Below are 13,617 nucleotides of genomic sequence, written 5' to 3'. Positions count from 1 at the left end.
CATGAAAACCACGGGAGTGCGAATCACGTATATATACACAAGTGATTTTGCGTACCTGTGCCGCCCTGTACAAGTATTTCTGCAATAGGGCTGTCAGGAAGCAGTTACAGAAACGGTTTGCGTTACGGCGCTGCGGTACTTTAACTGACAATTGCGCAGTCATGCAACGCTGCACCTAAATGAAATTCACATGCTTTTTTTCTCACAAATTGAGCTTTCTTTCGGTGGTATTTGATCGCCTGTGCGTTTATTTTGTGCGCTATAGAAAAAAAAGAAAAAAAAAAAAAAAAAAAAGACAATTCTGAGAAAAAAAAAACATTTTGGACTTTTTGCTATAGAACTCGTCCAGTAAAAAAAAAAAAAAAAAAAAAAAAAATGTCGTCAAATTTAGGCCAAAATGTAATCTGCGATGTCTTTGCTAAAAAAAAAATCCCAATACATGTAAATTAATTGGTTTACGTTAAAGTTATAGCTTTTACAAATGGTGGTATATATACTGGAATTTTTTTTCATACTAATAATGGCGGCGATCAGCGACTTATAGCGGGACTGCTGCGCGCATTCTGACACTGGGAGGGAACTGAATTGGTGTCACTGACATCCCCAGTGACACCAAAACAGAGATTGATTGGGGTCAATAAAAGGATTAACCGTGTTCTGGGAGTGTTTTACTAGGGGGCGGGGCGTGTGTGCTTCACTGTAGCACTGAGCACAGCCATCTCGATCAGTGTGCCCAAACTGACAGTCAGGAGGGATGCATTGTAAACAATGCAGCCCTCCTCCCTGTCAGCGTTTGCTGGTAATTACCAGCCAGGACACGGTGATTGACACCCAGGGCTGTGATCGGCGGTGCGGGTAGGGCGTTCACGCGTGCTTCCTACCCAGAAATGCAAAATCACGTATATATACACACGTGATTTTGTGCAGCAGGCCCGCCCTGCAGCTGTAAAAGTACTGTGGGCAGGCCTTAAGCGGTTAAGAACATTTTAATTAATGGCATTTGCCAGTGTATTCCGTTAGGCAACAAATATAAAAGAAAGTTAACCTCTTTGCGCCGGCGTCTCCAGGCCCTTTAAAGAGTTTGTGAGGCCGGGAGGTGGGGTGGGGTTTGGGGTCATGTGACTGCAGTGATTGGCTGTCACGTGATCAGAAAGATCCCGATTGCAAGGAGAGATTGGGACCTTTCCATTGGGCGCAGACACGTGCAAGCACGCTCGGTGCGCGCACTCAGCACGTTTACAAATGGTATACAAATATACAATCGCTTGGCGTCAAGGCCCAGCCGCCAAGAGGCCACATATTTGCATATGCTCGATGTGAAGACGTTAAACCTGGGTGACTATATTTGAGCGTAACGGCACGGTACAGAAAAAAATGTCCTTTAAAAAAAATAAATAAATAAATAAGGCGAGGGGACAGTCAGCATTCCAACACTACAAAGACTATAAAAATAAATGTAAGCGATATCAGGGCAACGAAAATAAATGAGACACACACAACTGAGGAAAGTAAAAAAGAATCGCAAAACATTTTTAAAATACAGAAGTAGTAAAAAGGTAAAGTCAAAGTATACTGGCCCTAAAGGATGGTCAAGGTAAGTTGGTTACAAAGAAAAGCTTTGCTCTGAGGAAGGGGGTGCACTCCTGAAACGTTAGCTTGCCAGCACAGCTGGGTGTGTTAGTGTACACGTATCCAGCACTGCAAGGCATCTTCTGGTGTAGTGTGGATATAAAAAGTCTACACACCTATGTTAAAATGTTAGGTTTCTGTGATGTAAAAAAAAGAAAAATCATTTCAGAACTTTTTCCATCTTTAATGTAACCTATAAACCGTACAACTCAGTTGAACAACAAACTGAAATCTTTTAGGCGGAGGAAAGTAAAAATTAAAAACTAAAAATAATATGGTTGCATAAGTGTACACACCCTTAAACTAATACTTTGTTGAATTTTATTTTATTTGAATAAAATTTTAATTTTCTTACAGCACTCAGTCTTTTTGGGTAGGAGTCCATCAGCATGGCACATCTTGACTTAGCAATATTTGCCCACTCTTCCTTGCAAAAACACTCCGAGTCTGTCAGATTGTGAGGGCATCTCCTGTGCAAAGCCCTTTTCAGATCACCCCACAGATTTTTGATCAGATTCATGTATGGGCTCTGGCTGGGCCATTCCAAAACTTTAACCTTCTTCTGGTGAAGCCATTCCTTTGTTGTTTTGGATTGTATGCTTTGGGCTGTTGTCATGCTGAAAGAAGTTGTTCCTCTTCAAGTTCAGCTTTGTAGCAGAAGCCTGAAGGTTTTGTGACAATATTGACTGGTAGTCAAGGTAGAGGGAATTATGAACCGTTTCAAATAAGGCCCCAGTTCCAGGTGAAAAAAAACAGCCCCAAAGCATGATGCTGCCACCACCATGCTTCACTGTGGGTATGGTGTTTGGGGATGTGCAGTGTTGTTTTTGTGCCAAACATCTTTTGGAATGATGGCCAAAAAGTTCAACCTTTGTTTCATCAGACCATAACACATTTTCCCCACATGCTTTTGGGAGACTTCAGATGTGTTTTTGCACAATTTAGCCAGGCTTGGATGTTTTTCTTCGTAAGAAAAGGCTTCGGTCTTGTCACTACCCCATACATATGAAGACTACGGGAGATTGTTGTCACATGCCAGTACTTGTCAGATATTCCTGCAGTTCCTTTAATGTTGCTTTAGGTCTCTTGGCAGCCTCCCAGACTAGTTTGCTTCTCGTAATTTCATATTTTTTTGGAGAGATGTCCATTTCTTGGTAATGTCGCTTTTGCACCATATTTCTCCACTTGATGGTATATCTAATGTCTTGGAAATTCTTTTGTACCCTTCTCCTGACCTTTTAACAATGAGATTCCTCTGATGCTTTGGAAACTCTCTGCGGGCCTTGACTTTTGCTGTAGGATGCGACTAAGAAAATGTCAGGAAAGACTTACTAGAACAGCTGAACTTTAGTGGTGCACCGAAACTGAAAATTATGGCACCGAAACTGAAAATTCAAAATGCACTTGGATGAAAACCAAAATGCAAAGTTTTTTAAAAAGAATATCTATTTTTTTCTTAAAAAAAACCACACTGATTAAAAAAAACAATATATACCCCAATTTTTTGGAAACTATGAAAGAGGATGTTACAGCGCGTAAAAAATACCCAACATTTCACACTTTAAAATTGCCGTACTTAAAAAATCTCCATGGGTGATGCTATAAAAATTTCTACAGGTTAGTAGTGTAAAGTTAGAGGAGGTCTAGTGCTAGAATTATTGCTCTTGCTCCGACGTTCGTGGCAATACCTCAAGTGTGTGATTTGAACACCGTTTACATATGTGGGCTTATGTATGTGTTCACAAATTTGTGTGGAGGCAGCAAGGCATGGGGGTTTTTCTGCACCTGTATCAGTGCTTTTTTTTTTCCTACATCGGCTGTGTTGCTGACAGCTGTCCTGCCCTTAAACACACACCTGTTTTGGGTTTACTGGTTTCAAGAAGCACTGTCTGATGTGAACCATGCCTCGCAGAAAAGAGCTCTCAGAAGACCTACCATCAAGAATTGTTGACTTGCAAAAAGCTGGAAAGGGTTACAAAAGTATCTCCAAAAGCCTTGATGTTCATGTGTCCACGGTAAGACAGACTGTCTACAAATGGAGAAAGTTTAGCACTGTTGCTACTCTCCCTTGGCGTGGTTGTCCTGTAAAAATGACTGCAAGAGCACAGCGCAGAATGCTGCATGAGGTAAAGAAGAATCCCAGAGTGTCAGCTAAAGACCTACAGAAATCTCTGGCACATGCTAACATTTTTGTTGACACATCTGCAATAGGGAAAACATTAAACAAGAATGGAGTACATGGGAGGACACCACGGAGGAAGCCATTGCTGTCCAAAAAGAATATTGCAGCACGTTTGAAGTTTGCAAAAGAGCACCTGGATGTTTCACAGTACTACTGGCAAAATATACTGTGGACAGATGAAACCAAGATTGAGTTGTTTGTGTGCTGTGCCTTTTTTTCTCCACACATAGTGTTGTGTGTTCTTCTCAAACATCAAAACCTCATCCCCACTGTAAAACATGGCGGAGGGAACATCATGGTTTGGGGCTGCTTTGCTGCCTCAGGGCCTGGATGGATTGTTGTCATTGATGGGAAAATGAATTCCAGAGTTTCTCAAGACATTTTGCAGGAAAACGTACAACCATCTGTCCGCCAACTGAAGCTCCGCAGAGGATGGGTGATGCAACAGGACAATGACCCAAAGCATACAAGTAATTCAACAAAACAATGGCTGCAACAGCACAGAATATGCCTTCTGGAGTGGCCCAGTCAGAGTCCTGACCTCAACTCGATTGAAATGCTGTGGCATGACCTTAAGAGAGCGATTCACACCAGACATCCCAAGAATATTGCTACACTGAAACAGTTTTGTGAAGAGGAGTGGTCCAAAATTACTCCAGATCGTTGTGCAGGTCTGATCTGCAACTACAGGAAACGTTTGGTTGAAGATATTGCTGCCAAAGGAGGGTCAACCAGTTATTAAATCCAAAGGTTCACATACTTTTTCCTCCCTGCACTGTGAATGTTTACATGTTATGTGCAATTAAACCATGGCGACATCTAATGTTTGTGTAGTATTATGTAGACTGTGTTCTTCTATTGTTGTGACTTAGATGACGTTCAGAGCACATTTTATGCCCAATTCATGCAAAACTCCACGTAATCCCAAGGGGTTCACATACTTTTTCTTGCAACTGTACATCCACAGTTATAAGAGGGAGTGCACACTTATGCAACCACATTATTTTAGTTTTTTATGTTTACTCTCCCCCCCTCCCCAAAAAAAGATTTCAGTTTGTTTTTCAATTGAGTTGTTCAGTTTATAGGTCACATTAAAGGTGGAAAAAGTTCTGAAATTATTTATCTAGGTCTCTTTTTACACCACAGAAACCTGGCATTTTAACAGGGGTGTGCAGACTTTTTACATCCACTGTACATGCTTTCACACATTGCACTTTTGTAAGTATCCATTTTTATTAGTTGGTAATGCACTAGGTGCTTGAGCCTTCCTGTGTGTATTCAAAACATTTGCGCTCTCCCTCTCACTTGTAACCAACCTAACCTAAAAAAGAACATTCTTTTTCTTAGAAGGACGAAAAGGAGGGGTATATTAGACGATAGAATTAGCAGTGCAGCAAAGAGTGTACCCTTGTGGCAAACAGAAGCCAGAGTTCTTAAAAGACTTCATACATCTAATGAGAACAAATCACCAGGCTAGATGGATTACACCCAAAGAACTTAGCCAGGTCATTGGGTCATTGCAAGATTGTTATTCCAAATCTTTAAAGAAAGCTTACTGACTGGAGTGGTACCAGCGGACTGGCGGAAAGCGAACATGGTGCCAATATTCAAAAAAGGGCAGAGATACATACAAGAAAACTACAGGCCAGTTAGCCTTACATCAAATGGCTTATGAAAGACCCTTCTTGCCAGACCAATCTGTTAACATTCTACGAGGAAGAGAGCTGTAATCTGTGTAGAAGAATGTCTATGAATGTAGTAGATCTAGATTTTGCCAAAGCATTTGACACGGTACCCCATAAATGTGTATGTACCTGGATAAGAAATTGGTGAACTTCAGTTCTGAGGAAAGGCTACACACATTAAGCTTAATGTAAAGAAAGAAGGCGGGGCCATCTAAGTGCAGCACGTGAGAAACATTTATTAAATCAAAAAGGTAAGCAACTCACAATGATGGTGATATAAAGCGTGTGTCATGGGATGTGTTAATTCAGAGGTATCAGGCCAATGTCTTGGGGCAGTGCTGGTGGCTCCCACCAGGAAGGAGATGTCAAAGTCACTTCCGGTCATGTGACAGAGAGGGGTGGTGTGCATTTGGAGCATGCTTGCTCCCTCTTCAGGCCAGGACGGGGACCATCTTAGTGTGGGTTTTTATGGATGACAGGAGGAGGTGAGTGGGTGGAGACCGCTCCCATTGTTCTCACTGTAACCATGGACATTCCAAACAGTAACACACAAACAGGAGTGCTCTCTCTCTCTAAACATACAACAGTCGTGGGTCTAAACCAGTTGTCTCTAAAATACATAGTATACAATGCAGCATTATTATAACAAGTGTACTTACTGGTGACGATATTCAATGTGTCAAAAAAGACCTTAAGGGTCATGGGTATAGAAAAAAAAAAAAATGGGAACCCCCTCACCAAAAACTACCTATTATACAAAAGACTATGCAAAAGTTGTATCAGTATAATGTGCACATAAAAGAAAAAATAGGAGGCTAAATATAGGACAAAAACAGGAGGATAAAAACATTGCAATAATAAGACCTAGTGTCTAATAACTTTGTAGACAAATGCCTTATGTTTACATATGTGGTCATGTCGTATGTGTTATGAAAATGGCCCGAATATATATGGGAATGAATGTCAATGACTCATATTATGCTGCCAATTTTGAATTCTTCGTTTAAGCCTCCAGGGGCCAGGGTGCCCAGGATATGTAACTAATAGGTTTCTCATTCACAAAGGCATTTATAGCGCTCAGCTGTAGGTAGATCTAAAGATATGGATTCAATAACCCACGCTCTCAGGTCTTGGCTATGACTGCCTATAACAACGCGCTGTCAACAGCCCTTGACTCACTAGCGCCTTTAACCACACGCAACATCAGACCCCGACCGCTCCAGCCCTGGCAGACTGATCACACCAAAACCCTCAAACGACACAGTCGTGCCGTGGAGCGACTACGGCGCAAAACCAAATCCCAACAAGCCTTCACCTGCTACAAATCTGCCTTCCACACCTACACCTCCTCCCTCCACGCAGCCACACAATCCTACTTCCTGACCCTCATCAAGGCCCTCTCCTCCAATCCTCGCCGACTCTTCTCCACCCCCACCTCCACCCAGCACCTCACTCACCGCCCTTGAGATTGACAATCACTTCAAAAACAAGACTGACACAAATTGCAAGGACATCGCAGCAACTCACACTCCCTCTCAACACGTCCCCTCTCACACAGCTACCCCCTCATCCCCCTCGACATAACCCGCAGGGACTTCGTCACTGCTCAAACTCCCTCCTACCCCGTTCCCCCTCACTCAGCTACCCCCTCATCACCCCTCTACCACGGCCCCACCACTGCTCTGACCTCCACCCTACCCTACATTCCTCATACTGAAGCCCCCTCAACACTCCGCACCTTTGACCTTACTACCATCGAGGAAGTCTCCAAGGTCCTTTCTGATGCCCACCTCACAACCTGCCCCCTCGACCCTATCCCCTCACAACTCCTACAACCTCCTTCATCCTATGCTCCCTCACCCACATCTTTAATCTCTCCCCCGGAACTTTCCCCTCCTCTCTGAAGCATGCACACATCACCCCCATACTTAAAAAGCCCTCCCTGGACCCCAATGACCCGAACAACCTCAGGCCGATCTCCCTGCTCCCATTCACATCCAAACTCCTCGAGCACCTAGTCTACACCCGCCTAAGCTCTCACCTCAACGACAACAACCTCCTCGATCCCCTACAGTCCGGCTTCCGCCCCCTACACTGCACCGAAACTGCCTTACTCAAACTCTCCAACGACCTGCTAACCGCCAAAGCTAACGGCCACTATTCAGTGCTCCTACTCCTTGACCTCTCCGCGGCCTTCGACACAGTCGACCACCCCCTCCTCCTCAAAAAACTACACTCCCTCGGCCTCAGAGATTCTGCTCTCTCCTGGCTCTCATCCTACCTGTCACAACGCTCCTTCAGCGTTACCTATAATGCTACCACCTCCCCCTCACTCCCCCTCTCTGTTGGGGTCCCTCAAGGCTCCGTCCTCGGGTCCCTTCTCTTCTCCATCTACACCACCTCCCTTGGCCAACTCATACACTCTCACGGCTTCAACTACCACCTATATGCCGATGACACACAAATCTATCTCTCAACCCCCCGCCTCACCCCCTCAGTCTCCACCCGAATCACACACCTACTGAGCGACATAGACTGGATGTCGCTCCACTTCCTTAAACTGAACCTCTCCAAAACCGAGTTTCTTGTCTTCTCCCCAGCCCGGACCCCAACCCCCATTGACTTCTCCATCATGTCCAACAACGCCACCATCAAACTCACCCCGCAGGCCAGAGTACTTGGTGTTATTCTGGACTCCAACCTATCCTTTCAGCCCCAAGTCCAATCTTTAACAAACTCATGCAGACTCCACCTCCGCAACATCGCCAAAATACGCACGTTCCTAACCCCAGAAACCACTAAACAGCTCATCCACTCCCTCACCATATTACAACTCGATTACTGCAACACCCCCCTTACTGGCCTGCCTTGCCGCTGGCTATCCCCGCTTCAGTCGATCCTGAATACGGCTGCCAGACTCATTCACCTTTCCAACCATTCCGTTTACTCCACTCCCCTCTGCCAATCCCTCCACTGGCTACCGATTGCGCAACGGATCAAATTCAAAATCCTAACACTGACGTACAAAGCTGTCCACCATACTGCCCCGAACTACATCACCGACCTAATATCCAAGTACCACCCAACACGCACACTCCGCTCCTCACAAGACCTCCTTCTCTCTAGTTCCCTGGTCTCCTCCTCCCATGCCCGCCTCCAGGACTTCTCCAGGGTGTCACCCATCCTCTGGAACTCCCTGCCCCAACCCATCAGATTACTACCTACTCTCCTCTCCTTTAGGCACACCCGGAAAACCCACCTCTTCAGGGAAGCCTACCCCACCACCTGCTAACTTGCCGACCTCCACTCTTCCTACCATTCCATCCCCCACAGCTTTCTCCTCCTGTGCCACCATCCCCTCCCTCCTAGATTGTAAGCTCGAAAGAGCAGGGCCCTCGATCCCCTCATGTTTTGCATTGTATTGTTATTGTTCTGTCACATGTTCTGTCCCCCTTTGTAATGTACAGCGCTGAGCGAACTATTGGCGCTTTATAAATACTATATAATAACTGTAACATTCAGAAAAATGCCGAGGGACACTCTGCTGGTCTGAACCATCTTCACCTAGATGCCCATGTTCCCCAAATCTCTAACGAAGGGCGCAAATCGTGCACCCTACATAGAGCAGGCTGCATGGGCAGGTGGCAATAAATAAACTAGGTGGAATAGATGAAAAAGTCAGGTATTGTTGTATTGTAACAATTTGCCCATTGTTAATGTGTTTACAGGTAAGGAATCTCGGTTTTCGGCATTGGAACATGGGTACCCTGGAGGCTTAAACAAAGAATTAGAAATTGGCAGCAAAAGAGTCATTGACATTCATCCACATATACATTTGAGTACACTAACATATTTCTTATCAGTTACACCCCCTTCTGCCATTTTCATAAGGCATACGACATGACCACATATGTAAACATAGGGATAAGTTTGCGTACAATGTTATTAGGTACTAAAAGGCCCTTTCATCGCAATGTGTTTATACTCTGTTTTTGTCCTATAGTTATCGCTTTATATCACCATCATTGTGAGTTGCTTATCTTTGTTTTAATAAATGTTTTGCATGTGCTGCACTTAGATGGTGCTGTCTTCTTTGTTCACATTTTGTCTCCAGAGTCCTTCTAGCTCTTGCAGCCTCCAAATCAAGCACCCAGTAAAAGGACTATACAAGAACTCACATTTCTCAAAGACTTATTAGTGAAGCGGCCACTGAGCCTCCACTAAGTGCGCTAAACACCCCTGATCTTGTACACATTAAGTTTATTTTCTCTGGAGAGGAGATGCTGAAGAAGAGATATGGCCGCAATATATAAACATCTAAATGGTGATTCTAGCATAGGGAGAAAGCTGTTCAGTCTGAGGTTGCTCAAGAGGATACATGGTTATGAAGATGGACGAGAAGCAGTTTAACCTTAAACTGTGTAAGGGGTTCTTTACTGTTAGAATGATAAGGATCTGGAACTCCCTTTCACAACTGGTGGTGTCAATTGGAAGTATCGTCAATTTCAAGAAAACTTTTAGAGAGGCATCCTTGCATAGCCAATTTACAGGGATATGGGAAGTGTTAGCGACAAATGCACACACACGCACAGTTAACTGGATGGACTGATGTCTTTATTCGACTATGGATGTCTTCAGTTTGCAGAATCCAATTTATAGCCATTTTTCAAGAATATGCGTTACACTTACAGCCAGCCTAACACCCTAGAAGGTTGAGACAGGAATTCCTCCATCAGAAAAGAAGTGTTGCAAGCTGAAACCAAGGTGGTAAAAGAAATGGAAAGCTAAGAAAACATAATAAACTTTTTGCTTTCACCCAACCGTTATTCCATGTTACCTCATCCCTGAAAAGTTTATCATGTGCAAATAGGGAATGGAACTTTATATAGGTATCAAGGAAACAAAGGAAATAAAAAAAAAGATCACTTTATTGTTCACAAAATATTAAAATGATTTTGATTCACCATAATATAAAAAGCAAATCAATTACATCAAGAAGCATATATGTGCAGATATCTTCAGCATCAGTCTCTAAAAACCTCAACATGTTTTGACTCAGTCTTCATTAGGAGGTAAAGACTATTACTAATGATGCATGTATAAAACATAGCAAGGATGTGAGTCCAGGGAAAAAAACAATGCAAGGGATGATGAACCTAGAAACAGCCCTAATATGAATCAAAGAAGAAAATTAGGAGAAAAAGTGAGATCACTACAGTCCTAAACTTAGCCCACCACAAGCAGTTTTTTGACTGTTTCTTGATGTAATCGGTTGCTTTTTATATTATGGTGATACAAAATAATTTTAATCTTTTGTGAATAAAGTGATAATTTTTTTTTATATTTCCTTTACATGTTTCCTTGGTACCTATATAAAGTCCCATTCTATAATTTCACACTAGATTTGAATGTCTTTGATTTCTAGACGGTGGTCGCTGCATCCCCCCCTTTACATTTACTGCCACTTTCAGGAACATGTGCATTGGAAATATTGTGCATGGACTTCCTGTAAGAGCACCACAGGAAAAAGCCTTGGAAAAAAGTTCCAGAGGATAAAATAACAGCCCTCCAGTAAAATGGTGGGAAAAAAACAGCATTGCAAAAGAGAATAAAAGCAAAAAGTGAATGAAGAGGCCCATATAGAGAGGAATTAAAAGTTAGAGTATTCAGCTATAGCCCCCGCCCTCTCGAAACACAAAAGTCCTTACAGTGTAGAGCTGACTCACTGCTTGGAAAGTCTTTAGTGACAGCAAGGGATCTAGTAATCCAGTCTGGAATTGGCGGCAGTGCAATTGCTGCAGCCAGTTTTTAGACCTGGGGATCTAGTAGGATGTTATACAAATAGCAAAGTTGTGCAAGTGCAATTACAGTGACCTGCTGTAGTGACTGACTCTGGTATGTCACTAAGTAACAGGGCAAATGCAGTGAAAATCTGAATTTGTTAGACAGCTAATGTGCTTGCTGTATCTTAAATGAATGCCCAAAACTGGCAGTAGGGTGCGACAGTTGTTTATAAATGTTAGATTGTCTTAATATCAGAGCTGGAAATGTCCTACCTATTGATTGCACTTTTGTTATTAGCGATTACATACCTTCTGTGAATGGCTGAGCGGGGGAGGTGTCAGCACAAATCTGATCATTAAAGGAGAGCACCCAGCAAAGCTAGAGAACTGACCACAATGTGATCACCTGCTTAGAGTGGTCAGTTTTTAAATAGGAAAGCAGAGGGACGAGAAGGAACACCAGAGGTTTCACACAAAGGAAGTAATACAAAGGGAATAGGATACTTTATTCATACAAGTACATGAGACAGCAGGCACAAATCAGAAATATGAAATGTTGGATTTGCACATTCTTTAAGCTACCTGTAGATAGCGCCAAGTCAGCAAATGAGGATACTGTCTGGACAAACTGGGTCTAGGAAGGTATGTCAATATAAAAAAAGTGACATTTAAAACAGAAGATATGTTCCATTTGATTGAACTGCAAACTGTTCTAAATCAGCCCTCAAAATTTCCACTCACCTGCTCGCATTTGGCGAGTGGAAAGAACGTGGGGCCGAGCAGGGCTGGAACTAGAGGTGGGTGGGAGGGGCGGCTGACAGAATTATTGACAGCGACGTTACTACTAATGTCAGCATTGAGCTAGAGAGGAGGAGAGGGCAGGGAGGAGGTTTGCGCTGTGTTATTGCCCCGCTCCAGGTTCTCCCTCCTGTCACTGTCACGCGGAAACGTCGCTACAGGGGTGCAAGTGCCCCCCCATGTTATTTTTTGTCCCCCGTGTGCCTCCCCCAATTAGGCTGGCAGACTGCAGGAGGAGAAATTGACAGCCTGGGGTGATCAGTGCGGTGGGGGGCAGTTACAAGCACCGATCCCCCTGTATGGCTTCAATGAAGCAGCTGAAAGCTGCGGGAGGGAGAGGATAAGCACCTTTAAGCTGCTTCACTGAAATCCATTAAGGGAGATTGGTACCTGTAACTGCCCCCCACCACACCAATCACCCCAGACTGTCCATCATAATTCCCCTTCTTTCACCCTCCACAACAATAGGAAAGGAGAGAGGCTGAATCTACTCTGCCCCCCATGTGCCCACCCACAATCCAGTCCATGCAGCTTCTGAGAAGGGGAATGTGTGGGCCGGAAAAATTGTATACAGCAGCCGGCAGCCCTGTGATGCTTCTGACTGAGCCAGTGAGCCGGAAACCATCCATGCGAGTCCGGACCTTCCATCCTCCCTCCACATATCTCCAAACACTCCACTTCCTGCACTATGCGTCACAGCGCTGACCTCTATCATTTTGTTTCCCTATTGATGTAAAGCACTACCTTTCCTTTTATGTTTACATTGCTTTATATTAATATTGTTAAAGTTGTTAATATTTATTTTTGTAACTTTATTCTGCATAAAACATTTAACAGTGCCATTTCATGAGAGAATTTATGAGGGCCTTTTTAGGGGCGGGCAGGGTAGGGGTTGGGTGGGGCAACTGGTGGTGAGTAACTCCTAAGGCCTGGTTAGTAGCTCAGGACTTGAAATTTTGAGCCCTGTTCTAAATGGTCTGTAACCTACGCAAAAGACTACGCAAAATGCTTTCATATACACATGAAAGCGTTTAAAATATTGACACCTTAACCCATATAAATTCACCTTTGCTACTGACTTCAACAAATCTAACTGAAAAAGCTACATTTTATTTTTTTATTAAATTTTGGAGAAGCAGAAAACAGTCCAGTTTTGCTCATACTTGCCCACCAGTCAAGGAATGACTTCCTGTGTCCCTCTATGAATGCTGGGAGGAAAAATATTAAGGTTCTGTTATGTACAAGCTAAAGGCTATTCCTTAGCAGGTGCATCTGGCTGCTTCAATTCCTTTTGCACTGCCATGAACATGTATGGGGAATGAACAGTGCAGATGCAAACAAAGGCCTTTCAACAGTTCCTGATTTACAGAATACCACTATAAAAAAAGCAAAAAACCTCAAATTATAGGAGCAGTATATTAGAAAAGAAAAAATAATAATGTGGACACTGAACTCTGTAAAATTTTGGCAATGCCAAGATGACTGATCTCTTGTGAGGCAAACAGCCGGCCGCCTGAAGATGTCAGAGGCCAGCAAGGAG

At 43.5% G+C, this 13,617-nt stretch overlaps 1 protein-coding gene across 1 annotated transcript in view; it reads right to left on the bottom strand.

The window, feature by feature from the left end:
* The window catches only part of PPP6C (protein phosphatase 6 catalytic subunit), a 119,433-nt gene that overhangs the window by 12,277 nt on the left and 93,539 nt on the right, over positions 1-13,617 (bottom strand). The window lies entirely within an intron of this gene.

This window comes from Staurois parvus, unplaced genomic scaffold (assembly GCF_062004578.1).
Source record: "Staurois parvus isolate SC_StPar_1 unplaced genomic scaffold, SC_StPar_1.0 ptg001818l, whole genome shotgun sequence".
Lineage (NCBI taxonomy): Eukaryota > Metazoa > Chordata > Amphibia > Anura > Ranidae > Staurois > Staurois parvus.
The sequence above is the reverse complement of the archived record's forward strand: the minus strand, read 5'-3'. Positions and strand labels throughout refer to the sequence as shown.